Below are 17,658 nucleotides of genomic sequence, written 5' to 3'. Positions count from 1 at the left end.
ATAACTCTGAAATTAATTTTAGAATTTCTATTAAGTCACGTCAGCAATAAATTAAAAATAAAAAATTATTTGAGTCAATTATTTAGTCATCATGGAGTTCATAAACAATTTCTTAATAATAAATTTTCCTACATAGTTTCTAAATAAGAAAATCTCACACATCTCTGAAACTGGATTATAAACTGCCACATCAAATTAAAAACTCTCATTATACCAGCATGTAGCTGCTTTTAGTGTACAGTTCATCGTATTAATTTTTATTTTACAGGTTTACAATATGTGGAAAAGATATTTGTTTGCGTTCAAAATTTGCTATACAGGATATTTTTTTTATATAAAATTGTCTCATTGCAAAAATTCATTTTTTTCCAATAAACATTTATTTTGGAGCAAAGTCCGAAAAAACAACCCTAGTCTGTTTCATTATCAAAACAAGCTATGGAAACAAATAGAAAATTAATTTCAGGTGCATTGTATATATTATCCTAGAAACTTATATTTTTTATTTTCTTATTCTTATTTTTATTGACAATCATTACTGCTTATGTGAATTCCCAATTTATCGTAATAGTTAGGAAGACATGATTAAAATATTCTGCTGTTCGAGATTAATCAATACATTACAATAAAATTAAAAAAACTAAACTAAATAATATCTTTAAAAATTATAGTTAAGGAGTTGAGAACCAATCTTTAGTCTAATAAAAATGCAATATCCATTAGTTGAAAAGCAATCACATGACCACGTTTATTGAGAAGCAACACTTAGGTTGCGCTCCACAAAATAACAAAATAGTGGTGAAACCTCATTAATGGAAAGGAAAGGGAGGTGAACGACGCTATTTCATCTCGTCTCCACTCCAATTTAGGAGTAAAGGATTTCGCCAAATCAATGCAGTGTTTCCCTCCGCACAATGTCGTTCTCCTCCGCTCGCTCTCCATTTTCAGCTCTTCTGGAGCAGGTGTACCGCCCAATCAGACGTGGTCTGGTGAAATCTCTACTCTGTATAGTGAATTTTGCTTCTCCTCCGTACCCCCAATTGGCGTAGGCTCTTAAGAAATATTCATATTGTGAGAAGTCACATGTTCAAAACTCAGATAGAGGATCCCTAGTGATTATTAAAAACAGTTAGTTGTCTTGATCTCAACTTTACTCAAAAAAATTATAATTAAGGACTCTATTATAATTAAACAAAATGCTATAAAAAATAAGTGATGAAATTTATTACTAATATTCAAAAACTATGAAGTGTTTATTCAATGAAAATGCGCGAAGGCTAAATTTAAAAATTATGAAGTGTTGGTAAACAATAAAAGGAATGATTAAATAAATAAAAAATTCACCTTAAAGACTTCAAATTGAGTTCGAGTTATTTCATGTTACCGATCAGTGCACTGTGCACCGAATTACCAATGTTGTGATCATGCATCTTGAAAAAAAGTTAAGAGGTGGGACCCATTAAAAGATTTGACAAACCAAATGTATCACGAGAATGGTTCAAATACCTTCATTTTTTGTGCCTCCATCATATCTTCATTTTTAAAAACTTTAATAACTCAAAATTTAAATCTTAAAATTCAAAATAAAACCATTGGATATGAACTACATCATTTTATCTATGTACGTGTAAAAAATTATGACATTTCAACTTTGTTTTGATTATTATGTTGAGCTTGTAAATATGTATACTAATGTGGATAATTTATAGACGTTGATTTTTCAACTTATTGATTCATATAAAAGCAAAATCAAAATGTGATAATTTTTTATTGACGCATAGAGAAAATAATATAGATCACATCTAACGGTTTTATTTTGACATTTAAGTTTTAAATTTTGAGTTATTAAAGTTTTCAAAAATGAAGGCATGATGGAGGCACAAAAAATGAAAGCATTTGAACCCTTCTCATGTATCATAGGATATAAATTCTAATAAGCTGAAATTATCATGAAATTTCACAGCGGTGAACCCAAAAGAAGCAAAAGAAGCAGCCGACTAAAAAAAAAAAAATCTGACAGAAAGAGTTTACTTACTCTATAAGTGAAAAACTTAACGTGGAAGAGGAACGGAAAGAAGAGAGGATGAACTTCTTTCAGAAACTTTCTTATTTTGTTCATCTCGATATGATGTACATGTAGAGAGAGTGTAGGAAATTTTTTTATCTATAAACATATTATATTGAGACGTATGAAAATAGAAAGAGTATCTTGTTTTCAACAAATATAAAAAAAAAAAATTGACTTATTGAGTCCGATCTAAAATTTTGGATCAGACTCAATATGGTTGTCACAGGAAATTAGGTGAGAATTGGATCTACTTGATTGGATCCGATCCAAGTTAGTTTTTTTCTTAACTGCAAAAATGTGGAAATGACTGAATTTAAAAAAAAAAAAAATTAGATCGAACTCATTGAGTCTGATTCACTTCTGACTTGATTAAATGTGGCACTCATATTCTCATTTTCTAATGTTTACAAAAAAAAAAAGGTGACAGTGGATCTAAACTATTGAGTCAGATTCAAAATTTTGAATCGGACTCAATAAATTAAATCTTTCCATATTTATTGAAAACGAGGTACTCCTTTTATTTTTGTAGTCTCAATTTAATAATTTCTATGGATAAAAATTTTCCAAAGTGTAACTCGATTTCTTCTCTTTCCTTCTTTTTTTTGAAGTAGGTTTCCTTCTTCTTTTATTACACAATCTTTTTGTAGAGCATATCTAAAGGTTAATTCTCAACAACTTTTAAGAAAAACTTTTGTTGTCAAATACTAGAAACTAGAAAGCAAAGGTACTATTATTATTATTTAAAAAATCAGAAATGACAGAAAATATCAACAATGTCAATTTTATAGCTAAAGCAGATTGCAGCTTTACAATTTTGTACGAAAGAGAGGTCGATGTCTAAATTAGGTGCATTTACAATATATATTTTGAAAGGAACGTAAATTTAATAATTTGTACCACATCTTTTTCTTTTGTCATAAATGTCCCCTGATCTCTGATCTCATAAAATCAATTTGTCTAATTTATTTTTTTATGATAGTTTATTTAGTTGAATTCTACATGTGTAATCTTTCATATGATGTTTTGGCCTAACATATATATCTTTTGTCCGTATGCTGAATATCAAAAGACAATCCTAAATAAGTAAGAATTAATTTTTGATAGAATGATAAAGATAATGTTTTATGTGTGAGATATTTTATAGATATTAAATATTTAAGTAATTTCACCTTTGATTCTTTACTTGAAATAAAAGACCCAAGTAGAATTAGGTCTTAGGAATTCAGTCATGCCTGAATTTTGTTTTACTTTTATTAATTTTGCCTTTTTGGTCACACAAAAAGTTTTTTTTTTTTACTCATTTTACCTTTTTGGGCACACAGAAGATAATTTGAATTCAGATTATATTAACAATGAATTCATATAACAACCGTGATCAAAATTATCACTAGGAGAAATTAAGAAATGGTTTGCTTATTATTACTATGATTTTTTTTTTTTGTTGCTCCCTGCTCGCTCATGGTACGAATCATGTATAGAAGTATAAGTTATGTACAAATTATTCTGATAAAGATAGAAGTATACATATAATTTAAGTTTGCATAGAATTGACATTATATATAATAAATGATGAAAAATGAAAAATTTATAGTTTGTAATTTTTTTTTTTAAGAATTGCATTGTATCCTAACCATATCAAATACATATATTTTAAATAAGAGAATAAAGAGAATCATTCTTTGATCTCAGTGACAAAGACAATACTATATGAATAAGAAAACTTTTTGTAAATAATTAAATATTATAATTGAGTAGCTTAACTTTCAATCTTTACTAAAAATGAAAAATAAAACATAACACGAGAGCCATCTCGTAAAATTAAGTAAGAAGAGAAAAAAAAAAATACACAGATAAAACCATAAATTCACCAAACCATCCCACCTACTACTAAAATCACATTCGACTTTATAGTTCCGTCTCATATGAAATTCTTTTCTGAATAAGACGCAATCTAACAACATATCATTAAATTAGATTACATCTTGTATTATTAGGGGTGTTCATCACATTTAGTTTAATCGGTTTTAAATTGAATCGAGAGAGTTCGGTTTAAACAATTTTATTTTTTTTTTTTTTTCTGGTTGTATAAATCAGTTTGGTTTAGTTTAGAAATTTTAAAACTGATTAGACTGAATTGACCCAAATTTTTAAACTTGTCTCTGTCAAACATTAAAAAAATTCAAAATTAAAACATAATGTATATTATTTGGTTCAACTTAAAAGCAGTTAAACCGAACCAAACAAAATTTTAAATCCATGTTAAAAAGAATCATAAAATTAACAAACATATTTTTATTTTTATGATTAATCTTCTTATTTCGGTTCAGCCGAACAAATTAAAATCTAATTTGATTTGTTCGGTTCGGTTTTAATTTGATTAGCAAGTTTATTTCGTTCAGTTAGATTTTATTTCATTTCGGTTAATTCGGTTATATTTTATTTCGGTTTATCCGAACCGAACTGATGCACACCCTATTTGTATTTGTATTGCTTACTATAATCGCAAGGCGTGGTCATATTTTATTTACCGTACGTATATTTAGATCGGCCAACAAAATTTTAATGCATGTTAAATAAGTAAATATACATGAGAGTACTTTATAATCCTATAATTAATATTTTATAAGTTATTATCTTGTAAGATGTGTTATTAATGATATGCTATTTTTTAAATTATGAAAAAACCATTTAACTTTTTCTATAATTTTTGAATTTTTTTACAATGTTTTCAGATAAAATATCACTGTTTTTAGATGATCCAGAATATTATTATTTTTTTTTTTTGAAAGAGAAACATGGGGGTCTAGCCCCCAGATTCCATTAAAATGGACACCAGAGGTGTCAAAAGGTTGAATATTATGAATCAGCAGATTTTCTACCAATCTAAAGCAAAGTAAAAAAAATCTAAAAAATATATATAAAATTTGGTCTCCACATAAATGAATACAGATACAAAAATGTCTCCATCCATCCACCCGATTTGTACCTTTTGCATTGATTTTAGGAGTCTTTTGAAACTCTTCTTCATGAATTGTCTGTGCTGCTTTATTTTCACTGAATCATTTATGCAATAGGGACTGAGTTAGACTTCTGAATTATAAAAATCAAATAGATCAATTATATAAAATTTTCATATTAAAAATAGAAGTTAATTTACAGTATTCATGATAATTTATTTTAAATTATATAGAAAATCATACGTAAAAAGAATATTAAAAAAAATAGGAGTCAATCATATGATCTATCCACCTCTGTTTGCCAAGATTTAACTTTGGTTGATCCGCTTCCGTGGCCGTGCACATGCTGTCCCTTATAAATGTGCATACTTAGTGTATATATATATAACTACCAATGAGAGAGAAACACAACATAGGATTCTCTCTCTCTCTAGAAAGACAATAGAGAGAGAAAATGGGCAAATTGCACGTTGAGTTAGGCAGAGACAGATAGAGGTTGAGAGGGTCTCTGGCCAAACCAACACAAAAGCCTCCGTTGTGTTCCCCTCGTACCTTTGTGCATCATCATTTTACAACAACAATTTTTCTTTTATTCTTTCCACCTTTCAATAAGGTGAAATTAAATAAGTGTCACGTAATTATATTTTACGAGAGAACTACTACTAATAGTTTTATAGAACTCAAAAAAATTTAAGGATAATTTTTTTCTTTCTTATTCTGCTTTTTTGCCCCTAGGTGAAATAATATCTTGCTTTCTTTTATTATACATAACCTCTTATGATTTGAATATTAGTTCATATAACATAACTATTAAAGAAGTAATTAATTATCAATTTGCTTGCTAACAACTGGTTCATGTTTTTTTTTTTTTATTTATTAATTTTCTGAATTTTGGCCCTTCGTTATGAGCTTTCTCTATTCAGTACTTAGTTTAAGAACCAATTTTTGTTTGGATTTTAGTGTTCACATTTAACAACTGTAAGAGTACCTTAATCATAATTATGTAATTAACCTCTAAATATTAATAAATATATAACCTAAGAGGAGGGCTCAAATGCCCCACTTGTACCCTAACATCTTTATTTTCAATTTCAAAGTTCAAGCAGACAATTCGAACCGCTCAACATGATATCCACATTAAAATATGATTGGAGACCAAATTTTATATATTTTTTTAAAATAGTTTACTATTTTTTAAGATACAAAATTATTATTTATCAGAAAATTGTAGACCATCTAAAAACAATGAATTTGTACTTATTTAAAAAAATAGTAAAAAATTTCAAAAAAAATAAATTTTGGTCTCCAATTATATTTTGACATGGATATCATATTGAGCGGTTCATATCGTCTATTTGAACTTTGAAATTAAAGATAAAAATATTGGAGTACAATTGGAGCATGAAGCAATGGGGCATTTGAGCCCTCGTCATAACGTAAATACTAATTCAACCAAACTACTTACGACAACAATGACATCATCATCATCATCATCATCATCATCATAATAATAATAATAATAATAATAATAATAATAATAATAATAATGCATATTTAAAAATGAAATTATACAACATTTATTTATCCAACTCTTCTATCTAAACTTTTTAGTTTCGCTTTTGTATAACATAGTGCTTGTGTGATGAGTTTTGAAATTGTAACTATATTCAAACATACTTGTTTGTATAGCGTTCGTTAGTAAATACTAAATAATACCATTCTATACAAACAACCTATTCAATGCGAAGTTTAAGTTGAGACTCATCTTGATCATTAGTTTCCTTCAAATCATCAAATGCATATTGTATGCCAATCAATCATGCTTAATTGCTTATTCATTCAATATTCTTATTTCTCTATTTTTTTTTATAGTTATTCAATTATTCCAATTACATAGCCCACAAAATTCAGGTAGATTTGTCCTTATTCGCTACTATTTGGACGGGACACGTGGAACTATAATTCGGTGGAACAATCCACATTATTCATAACTTGGGGGTGTTCGCAATACACGAGAGATTAAATTTCAAGTGGAGTTAAGAAACACTTGTTTGATAGAATTGGATTAAGAAAAAGGTGTTGAGTAGACAAAAAAAAATGCTAAAAAAAATTAATTCAAAAGAAATGATGCTTTAAAAATTGAGGTAAAAGGGACTTAAACTTAAGAATTTTGATAAAATGAGCAAAAGTTAATCCTCACTAAGGAGAGGTCGTTCAGAAGGATTAAGCTTCTAAGGAGTTTAAAGGAAGTCTAAGGAGTCTTAAGAAGGAATTGCCGAACACCCGATGTTATACTATGGTAACTTTTTCCGAAATTTTTATTTATACTGTATTAAAAAAACATATTTTTTGAGAATTTAGAAAAAATACCCGGGCCACTCAATGCCCTTGCGGTCTCTAGACTGAGGCCGCAGAGGTATTGGGCAGCCTTCAGTTTTTGAGGCCGCAGGAGCATTGGGCAGTATGAATATTTTTCTAAATCTCCAGAAAATGTGGTATTTTATTTTTTTTCTTTTATTATGGTATAAATAAAAATTTCAATATTTTGTTAGATATTTTTGACGGTAATTAAATATGCATCTCTTCGTAAAGAAATAAAATTCGTAGTTGTACTAAAGTCTGCAGTTGATATTCTCAATACTATATTAGTTATACATTTAATTTTAATTATTAAATATGTCCTATAGAAATAGTCTTCAGATTGCCCTCGTAAATATAATATATTTTATGATGAGCAGGACCACAAATTGTTTATTCGGACCGAACTAATGTGCAGTATATTATTTATTTTCGTTCTACAAATGAAAATTTGCTTTTACATATTGGGATTATTTCCTACATAACACAATCAGACAGCATCAAACAAGAAATCATGCTCTAAACCAGTAGTCTTCTGAGATGCTTAACAAGGTGCATATACTTGATTGACGAATTCTAGAGTCCGGCTAGTATGACATTGGTGCCATATGACACCAATTACAAAATTGATTGGATAGACTTCAAATGACTAATTCAAACCGTTCAAACCGATTTACTTTATGAGTGATGCGTTTACATGCAATTTTTTTTTTTATATTTTCTAGTTATTTTAGTATCAAATCAAGCAGTCAAAAATGTTGAAAAATGAATGCATTAAAATTAGCTTAAAAACTCCCACATTTGACAGCTTGACTTGATACTAAATAAATTCGAAAAATTATAAATTTTGCATGTAACACACAACTAATGAAATAGAAATGTTTGAACGGTTTGGATTCACCGTTTGAAGTCGATTCGATAGGTTTTGGAGTTGGTGTTATATATGCTAAAATGACACTGATGTCATACTAGCCAAACTCACGAATACTGTTCTTTAAATTAGCATTAATTGACACGAAGGATTGTAACAACAATATTTAATAAAATAAGGATGTTTTTGCAAATAATTTATTTTCAAGGATGATAGTGAAAAAATGAACAACAGAAAAAACCCACGAGTCCACACGACCTACTATACTAGACTAGTTTATCTAGTTGTCATCACCTTACATGGTAAAACCACCATCTCTGTCGTATTAATTACTTTAATATTTTAGAGATTTTGGTGCCTATTAAAATAATATATTTAGGCACTAATCCAGGAGCTTTTGTCACATTGAAAGTCTTCGGGAGGATCCTCTATGGTCTATCTCCAATGACAAATGATGCTGTCGAACTTACATCTCTGCATTACAAACAATAAAAAATCGAGAGTTCGAGCCTGCTCATGATTAAATAAAAAAAAATCACAAAAGAAAAAAACGCATGTATACATTTCATAGGTGTTATATGAAATCATATTATGCAATAGCCAAAACAAGCTATTTTCCTTGATATTTAACTGATTATTAACGTGAAGCGACTCGCTATACGGATTGTTACAAGAATATAATAATAGAAATTTCTGAGACTTTTGCCTCATGCATGATGCATGTAGCCCCCAAATCAGCAGACCCAACGCTGCGGAAGTTACTTTGCTCCGGAGTCTGGTATATCTAACAATTTTATAGTTGCTTTTTTTTTTTTTTTTTTTTTTTTGGGGGGGGGGGGCGGGGGGGGGGGGGGGGGGGGGGGGGGGGGGGGGGGTCTCTGGATTCATGTATCAAAATTTATTACCCAACTTACAGTATCTATCAAAATAATAAAAAGAGAGAATTTCATGAATACCCTTCAAAAATCTTAAAATTAAGTATATCCTCTAAAATTCATTATGTCATATTCACCCTTCTAAATTTCAAAAAGTCACAAAGCTACCTAATTTATTGAATTTTCTTAGCAAAACTCTTTTTAAATTTATAAAGTAACTATTTTACTATTTATTACAAAAAAAAAAAAATATGTAACATGTTCAAGAGAAATATTTAGTCTATAAATTTTTAATTGATCGGTTGTGAGAGAAGATGGTTCATTTTCTTACTTATAGTGCGCACAAGCATATTCTTAAAGGTCATTGTGTATGCGTCACAAGTAGAGAAACAAACATTTACTTTCAGATATCAACTATTTACAAGACGAAACATTTTTTTATATAGACTGCATTTTTTATTTTTTAATAAAGGGAATGGGTAATTTATAAACTTAAAGTGAATTTTGTTGAAAAAAGTCAATAAATTGAGTAGATTTGTGAATTTTTACATTTTATAAAAATAAATATGTTAGTATGAATTTTAGAGGAGAAAATTCATAAGTTTGAACTTTTGAATACATAAATTTTTCCAAAGAAAAAACAAAGTGAGAAAGATACTAATGACTCGTGCAAGATGATTTTCTACATCCAAATTAGATCTTCTATGATATGGCTTCGAATACATAATATGCTGTAAGATCGCCTGTTTGATTTGATGAATGATGATAGTTTTCCATATTTTCAGACTTGAAATATTTATATTGATTTAATCAAACAAAATATATGTCTCTTGTTCTCATTGAAATAGTATTATTTACAGATCATCAAAATAAAATAAAAAAATCAACCATGAATGTCTTATCCGGAGAATATTAAAGGTTTAAATAGCGATTATCGCATCAGAGCGGAATGGTAAAAAAAACAACGCTATTGTCATATTGTACTACTATAACGTGCTATTTAAAACTCTCAAAAATATTGCTTATCTGAAATTTATAGTTTGATAAATGTTCTCTGATATGTTCATTAAGCATAGATGCCGTGGGATTGGAGGTATCCCACCTCATACGCGCCTTTCCTTGTAATATGAAGGAAACATTTGATTTAAATTTGGTTGTTTCTTACAGAGGCGAAGGGATTTAGAGGAAATGATATTGTAAAATTTATCTCTATTTTTAATAAAAAAAAATTATATGATTGACTATCATATATTTTTTTATCTTTATAGTTTGAAAATCTAGCTTTGTTTCTAGTTTCTTCCCACAGAGTTGGGACTTTGTGCTCTCCCTTTAATGCATGTTTTAATGAGTGATTTAATGTGTAATTAATAAGAGGCTAAAATTGAGTCATCCCTACATCTTGTATACCTTTTAACTAGCTTGACTATTGCCTACTTAATTCTAATTTATTATACCTGGCAGCCTCTGCATGGTTTTGTTTAAGAAAAATCTAATTTATTAGTGAAATATTATGTCCCTTAGGAGTTTTTTAAAAAAAATTTAAACAGTCGCCTAAATATCACTCTAAAATCAATTATCTTAGTAATGTTCCCTTTATTATAATATCAATTGTTGAATCCCCAAATTGTTATTTGTAAGTTGTTTCATTATTATAAGAAGATCAGCATTAATTGCTACCAAATTTAAAAAACAAAAAGATAAAGCATTTTTTTTTTTTTTTTGCAATAGCTTCAACGATGTAACTGAACAAATATAATTTTGCAACTATTTCTGTACAATATGTAGACTTGAAATTTTATCAATTACTTTCTGAGATCCTAGAGCATGATATGATATCACATTTCTTGTAGTTCGGTGACAATAAATTCTGATGGAATTCAATTTCGGGGATACTTAATTTATTTAGAGTAAAGATGTTGTCCCCCTTGAATCTGTTTCCTATCTGTCTCCCTAACAACCTTCCTTTTTTGTTCCCTCACGTGGTCAAAATTCATCATTTTCAATCTTCTCTTCGAAAGAAAAAAAAAATTCAACATAACTCAAAACTCACCCTGTTCTTCTCCTCTACTGCTCGCCACCATCTACCCACGCCGACAGTTGTGATGGCGATCAAGATCCGGCGAGGCGAGCGTGGTGCACCGTCGAGATCCGGTGAGGAGAGCGTGGTGCACCGTCGAGATCCGACGAGGAGAGCGTGGTGCACCGTCGAGATCCGACGAGGAGAGCGTGGTGCATCGTCCAGATTCGGCGGGGAGAGCGTGGTGCACCATTGGAGGGGGTCCATGCTAGTCCAGCGAAGGTTGTCACAGTGCAACATATAAATATTTTATTAGTTAGATATGAATACTTCAGTTGTTAGATATGCATACTTCATGTTACATATGAATACTTCTTAGAAGAGGTGGGATGAGAGAGATGAATCTGACTTTGAATTTTGAATTGTATAAATTATTTTGAACATGTATGAATACTTCGTAATCGTCAGTATGAATAATTATTTAGTTAGATATGAATACTTCATTGTTTTAGATATGCATACTAGTCTGTTGAGAATATTTCTTGGTCCCAATCTGGGCAGGTGTGAATATTATTAGTGTCAGATGTGAATATTGTTAGTGTCATGTGTTAATACTTCATTAGTTAGATATGAATAGTTATATATATGAATATTTCATTTGTTAGATATTGAGTACTTTATTAGTTAGATATGAATATTTCATTTGTTAGATGTGCATACTTAATGTTAGATATGAATACTTCTTGGAAGAGGTGGGTGAGAGAGATGAATTTGACAATGAATTTTGAATTGTATAAATTATTTCGAACATGTATGAATACTTCGTAATTGTCAGTATGAATACTTCTTGGAAGAGGTGGGGTGAGAGAGATGAATCTGACTTTGAATTTTGAATTGTGTAAATTATTTCAAACATGTATGAATATTTCGTAATCGTCAGTATGAATACTTCATTTGTTTAGATATGAATACTTCTTTATTTAGATATGAATAATATATAGATTCGCTGTAGTGGTCCCCAATCTTGGCAAATATCGTTTTCAGACGATTGCGGTCCCCAATCCAGGCTGTCACAAGACGTCAGCGGTCCCTCTGGTCGTTACTGGTCCCCTCCAGCTTGTGTTTACATATGACGAATGGTTCTGATAATAAGTATGAATACTATAAATTTGTAGGTATGAATACTATACGTTTTGATTATTAATAAAATAACATTAATTTTGCTCTTTGGTGGTAGTTAGCACGTTTTAACTATTTTTTTGTCTTTTAGTACGGGGAACAGATAGGGGACTGAAGTAGGGAGACTGTTAGTCGATCCCATTTATTTATTATGAGATAAAATGCTTTTTTTGGATTGCTAGATTCAATGTTAGTCTCAACTGGTAAAATCTATAGTGCTATATCTGTATCAACTTCTTGTGGTGAACCGATGTAGGTATCAAAAGATGGAATTAAACCCCACACATCTAGCGCATTATTTGCACGTTGTTCATGGCTAATTGGACCAAACTCTTTATTTATTCTTATTTTCATTGCTAATCTTTTAGTCATTGTATCTTTCTATAAAAGCCCATTGATTCGTCTTTTCAAGAAGAAAATTTTTTATTCATGGAAGTTATTAAATCCAGACGTACGTAAATAGAAAGAATATTTTGTTTTCAACAAATATAGAAAGATCTGACTCATTGAGTCCGATTTAAAATATATAGATCTGACTCAATGGTCCATATTCAAATATTATACTTTTTTGGAATCATTTGTGGATCAGCGTTTGATTTTCCACTAATAGAACGGTCCAGATCCAAACTAAAAAAAAATGGACATGAATCATTGAGTCCGATTCAAGGTTCTAAATAGCATGCTATAGCGTCGCTATAGCGTTTTTAGACCATAAAGGCTATAGCGCTATCAATGCTATAGCGGCGCTATTTGGGAATAACGCTATTTTTTTAATCAATTTGCTATGACGCGATAAACACTATTTAAACCTTTGGTCCGATTTACAATATATAAATTAGACTCAATAAGTCACACCTTTCTCTATTTATTGGACACGATACACTCTTCTCATTTTCGAACATCTGATTTAAATAGTTGTACATATAAAAAAAATTCCTTCCAAGAATGACCAACAAACCTCAATTTTGCCTATATATAAATAACATTGAGAAATGTTCTGGTACCCCGAGCCATCAAACTCGAGCGCGTCCTCCAAGTAGTTTAACAGAAAAAACTTTCAATGTTGTCTAACTTCCATTTCCAGCGCTAATATCAAAACATTTAAAACTATGTTTATAACATTTTACAATGCTACTCATAAGCATGTAAACCTCCGTCTGAAAGCATTAAAATTCTAAATCTGCATAGTTTTAACTCCTAACTAATTTTGTCTTCAAGTCAAAAGCGGAAAGATTCCTTTCACCCACTCTTTTTTATTTTTTCTCTGATCATTATAATTTTTTTTTTCCGATGATCCGTGATGAATTTTACGAATCTAAAAATACAAACGTTTTCTATTCGATTTTATCTTTCAAATAAGATCAATGAAGAAATGCTTTTGAGTAATTTTAAAGTTATTATTTTTTTTAAAGTAAAACTCATGAGTACTTTAAATTTTCAAGTTTTTAAATCTCAGTCTACAACCATTAAAATTTTCAAGGCTTTGTACATGAGGTTTATATGCTTTGTAAATGCAGTGTTATTGTTGAGGTTTATATGCTTTGAAATGTTATTGTTGAGATTTTAATTATTTGTACATGAGCTTTATACACTTTGTAAATGAGCTTTGTAAATGCAGTGTTACTGTTGAGGTTTATATGCTTTGAAATGTTATTGTTGAGGTTTTAATTCTTTGTACATGAGGTTTATATGTTTTATTCTAGAGATTTAAAGTGTTATTAATGAGGTTTATATGCTTGTACATGAGGTTTAAATTATTTTGAAGCAAAATTAAAAAAAAAGTCACAAAGATTTAAAGTGGCAAAAAAAATTACGACACAAATATAACTCGAAAGTTATTCTTCATTGATCTTATTTGAAAGAGAAAATTGGATAAAAAACATTCATATTTTTAGATTCGCAAAATTTATCACGGATCGTCGAGCAAATGGATGAGAATGATCAGAGAAAAAATAAAAAAAAATGGGTGAAATGAATATTTCCGTTTTTGGCTTGAAAAAAAAAGTAGTTAGGAGTTAAAACTATACATATTTAGAATTTTAATGCTTGCAGACATAGGTTTAAATGCTTGCGAGTAACATTGTAAAATGTTATAAACAGAGCTTTAAATATTTGGATATTAGTGCTGGAAATTAAAATTAGATAACATTGAAACTTTTTTTTTATTAAACTACTTGGGGGACACGCTAAGGGCTTGTTCGGCATTTTTACTGTTTTTGTGTGAAAATAAAAATTCAATTCAACTGAATTTTTTTTTCCCCAGAGAAACAGTAAAAATCACTTCAAATCCTGTGCCCATACCCATTTCCGATGGTGCGCCGAACAGGCCCTAAGGGCCCATTCGGCCACATACTATTCACCGTGGGAAAAAAAAATTGCTCAGAGCTAAGTTTTTATTCCCACAGTGAACAGTAAAATTCAGTTCAAAATTTTTGATTCCCGCACCCATTCCTATTCCCTATTGAGTTGCCGAACTGGCCTAAGAGATTTTGTTTGAACGTAGAATTATCGAGCAACAGATAACATTATATATACGATCCTCCACGTCAGACTCTATACCTCCTTCTTCTTTTTGTTTTTTTTTATTTGGATATTTATGCTTTTGAATACTCGACAAGTCTGATCTTGGGTGTTGTGCATAAAAATAGTAGAATATTAGCTTCAAACTTAAAAAAGCAAAACATTTTTGCTTTTGCTCAGTACTGCTTTATTTGAAATATTTGGAATCTAAATTTTAATTATTTTTTAACTAGTTATATTAACAAAGATAGTTATTGGACAGTACTCTAAAAGGCAGAGGTAAAAAAAAAGGTCGACCCTTTTCGTTCAAGAGTTTCTCTACACATAATTAATCAAAATTTGATTAGATATATGTCGAGCAGGTTCAAATATTTTCTGTCTTTTATGTTTCATTTGTAACTCGTGTTCTTATTTTCGTTTCAAATTTAAATAAACGATCCGAATTGTTCAACATAATTTCTATACTAAAATATACCTAAAGACTAAATTTTATATATTTTTTAAAAATTATTTACTATTTTTTTAAGATAGATACAAAATTAATTTCAGAAAATAGGAACCATCTAAAAATAATAATTTTGTATATATCCAGTAGAATAGTAAAACAAAGTTCCAGAAGAAAATGGTCTTCAAATACATTTTATTATTTTAATATATAAATCATGTTGAATAGTTTAGATTGACTGTCTGAATTTTAAAAACAAAAATAAAAACACAAGTTATGAATTAACATCTCAAACCTTCTCAAATACGTAATAAGTTGCCAAAAAATATTATTTTAGGGACGTGCTTATCTCTAGCTAAACGAATCGATCATTCCTCATTTTAGCTATTGATTAGTGGGAAGGCAAATTTATTTATAAACTGGACATTCTAATGATCGCCGAATCTAAAGACGTAAAATTCTAGAATGTTTACTATAACTTAGACACTCTTTTAATTAATTTGGTGCATTTGAAAATCATTTAAAAACTAATCGACTTTTAAATTAAACTAAATGTACTACATAACTTATTTAAATTATATATAAGATATTATAAGTTACTCTTTTTTATTATAATAGTTGTTCCGTCCATATCATGGTTTTAAATTAATTTTGTTGTCAATATAATCTTTCATTCAATAGTACTTCACATTTATTAATTTAGAACTTTATGTTGTATACAGGGGCAGAGGTTGAGAGAAGGTATGGGATCAATCACCTCCATTTTATTAATTTTTTATATTTATATATGATATTCTATATAATTCAGAGTAAAATATAAAAAAGGTAAAATTGGTTTCTATTCTCTGGACAAAAGTTTTATATAATTGATTCCTAATATATTTGACCTCTACCGTGTTAAAGTCTGACTTCGCTCTTGATTGCAGAAATATTTTAGCAAATTAGTTAATCTCCATGTTCTCCATCTAATCTTTGGTTGAGAGCGTCACCATCGTCTACAATTATGATCATAGACTAATATGAGAAACATTTATTATGCTTCGGTTGATAAGATCCCACTCAATTAATGCCATACAATTTTACAATGAAAGACCAAATTTCATCCAATGCGGTATAATTAAAAATTTAAAATCACGATCCTGATTTAGTTTAATACCATGCTAATATTGACACCAACCCAAATAATGTGAAGAAAAATCTCAAGTCATGGTTTTTCATAAAGGGAAACAAAAGGAAATAAATAATCCATGCAATATTTTTCATGAATTATAACTCCTTTTCCTCTAAACGGCTATACCTCAAAAAAAAAAAAAAAAAAAAAAAAACTTTTTTTTTCTTGCTATATAACTTTTTTAAAATAAATCATTAACTGATACCACACTGCCGACAAAAGAAGCAGTTTTTTGGCATTCGGTGCTGAGACCGAGAATATGCCATTCGAGCTCCTCTATGGCTTGGTCAGTGGTTCCATCCATACGGCTACCTCCGGTAGCCATAGTGACAAATGAATTATTCTGGTTCGGTTCGGTTCGGGGAGGTCAAAAATTCGTGATTTGAGAATAATTCGGGTATAATTTGGGAATGATTCGGAATTATTTGGATTAGAAATCTCAGTTCTGCAAGAGAACAAACAAAAACCAAAAAAAAAATTGTTTTGGGAAAAATTCGCTAATAATTCGGGAAAAGTTCGTAAAATTCGTGAATTATTCGGGTTTAATTCGGTCAAAGTTTGGTCAACTAAATAATTCGGCGTTTGGTTCGGCATTATCCAAAAAATTTTATTCTGATATAATTTGGGTATAATTCGGATATAATTCACGAATCTTGTGACGCTGGTAGCTGCTCCATGGACACAGCATACTTTACTACAGAAAAATGAGCCACAGAAACAATGATCATAGTAACCGAGGGCCACGTGGATCCGTTGGCTTCGCGTAGACCTGCGCACGAGCGGCGAGCCGCTCCTCTTTTCTTTTCACTGGTTGCACAAGTGTTCTAATACTCGGGCGGGTACGGGTACCCCGGGTATACCCGACTCGGGTACGGGTACAACTCGGGTACGGGTATACTCGGGTAGAAGGGTATTCGGGTACGGGTATGGCGGGTATAGTTTTCAAAAACCATACCCTACCCGCCCTATACCCTTACCCGTGTACCCTTGACGGGTAAGGCGGGTACGGGTACGGGTAGGGCGGGTACGGGTATTTATTTTATTTTTATTTTTTTGCTGTTTTTTTTTCTGGTTTTTTTGTTTTTTTTGGTTTTTTTTGGTTTTTTTCTGGTTTTTTTCTGGTTTTTTCCTTTTTTTCTGGTTTTTTTTGTTGGTTTGGGGGGGAAAAAATCAGAATTTTTGAATTTTGAAATGGGA

This window comes from Carex rostrata, chromosome 2 (genome assembly GCF_964058835.1).
Source record: "Carex rostrata chromosome 2, lpCarRost1.2, whole genome shotgun sequence".
Taxonomy (NCBI): domain Eukaryota; kingdom Viridiplantae; phylum Streptophyta; class Magnoliopsida; order Poales; family Cyperaceae; genus Carex; species Carex rostrata.
The sequence above is the reverse complement of the archived record's forward strand: the minus strand, read 5'-3'. Positions refer to the sequence as shown.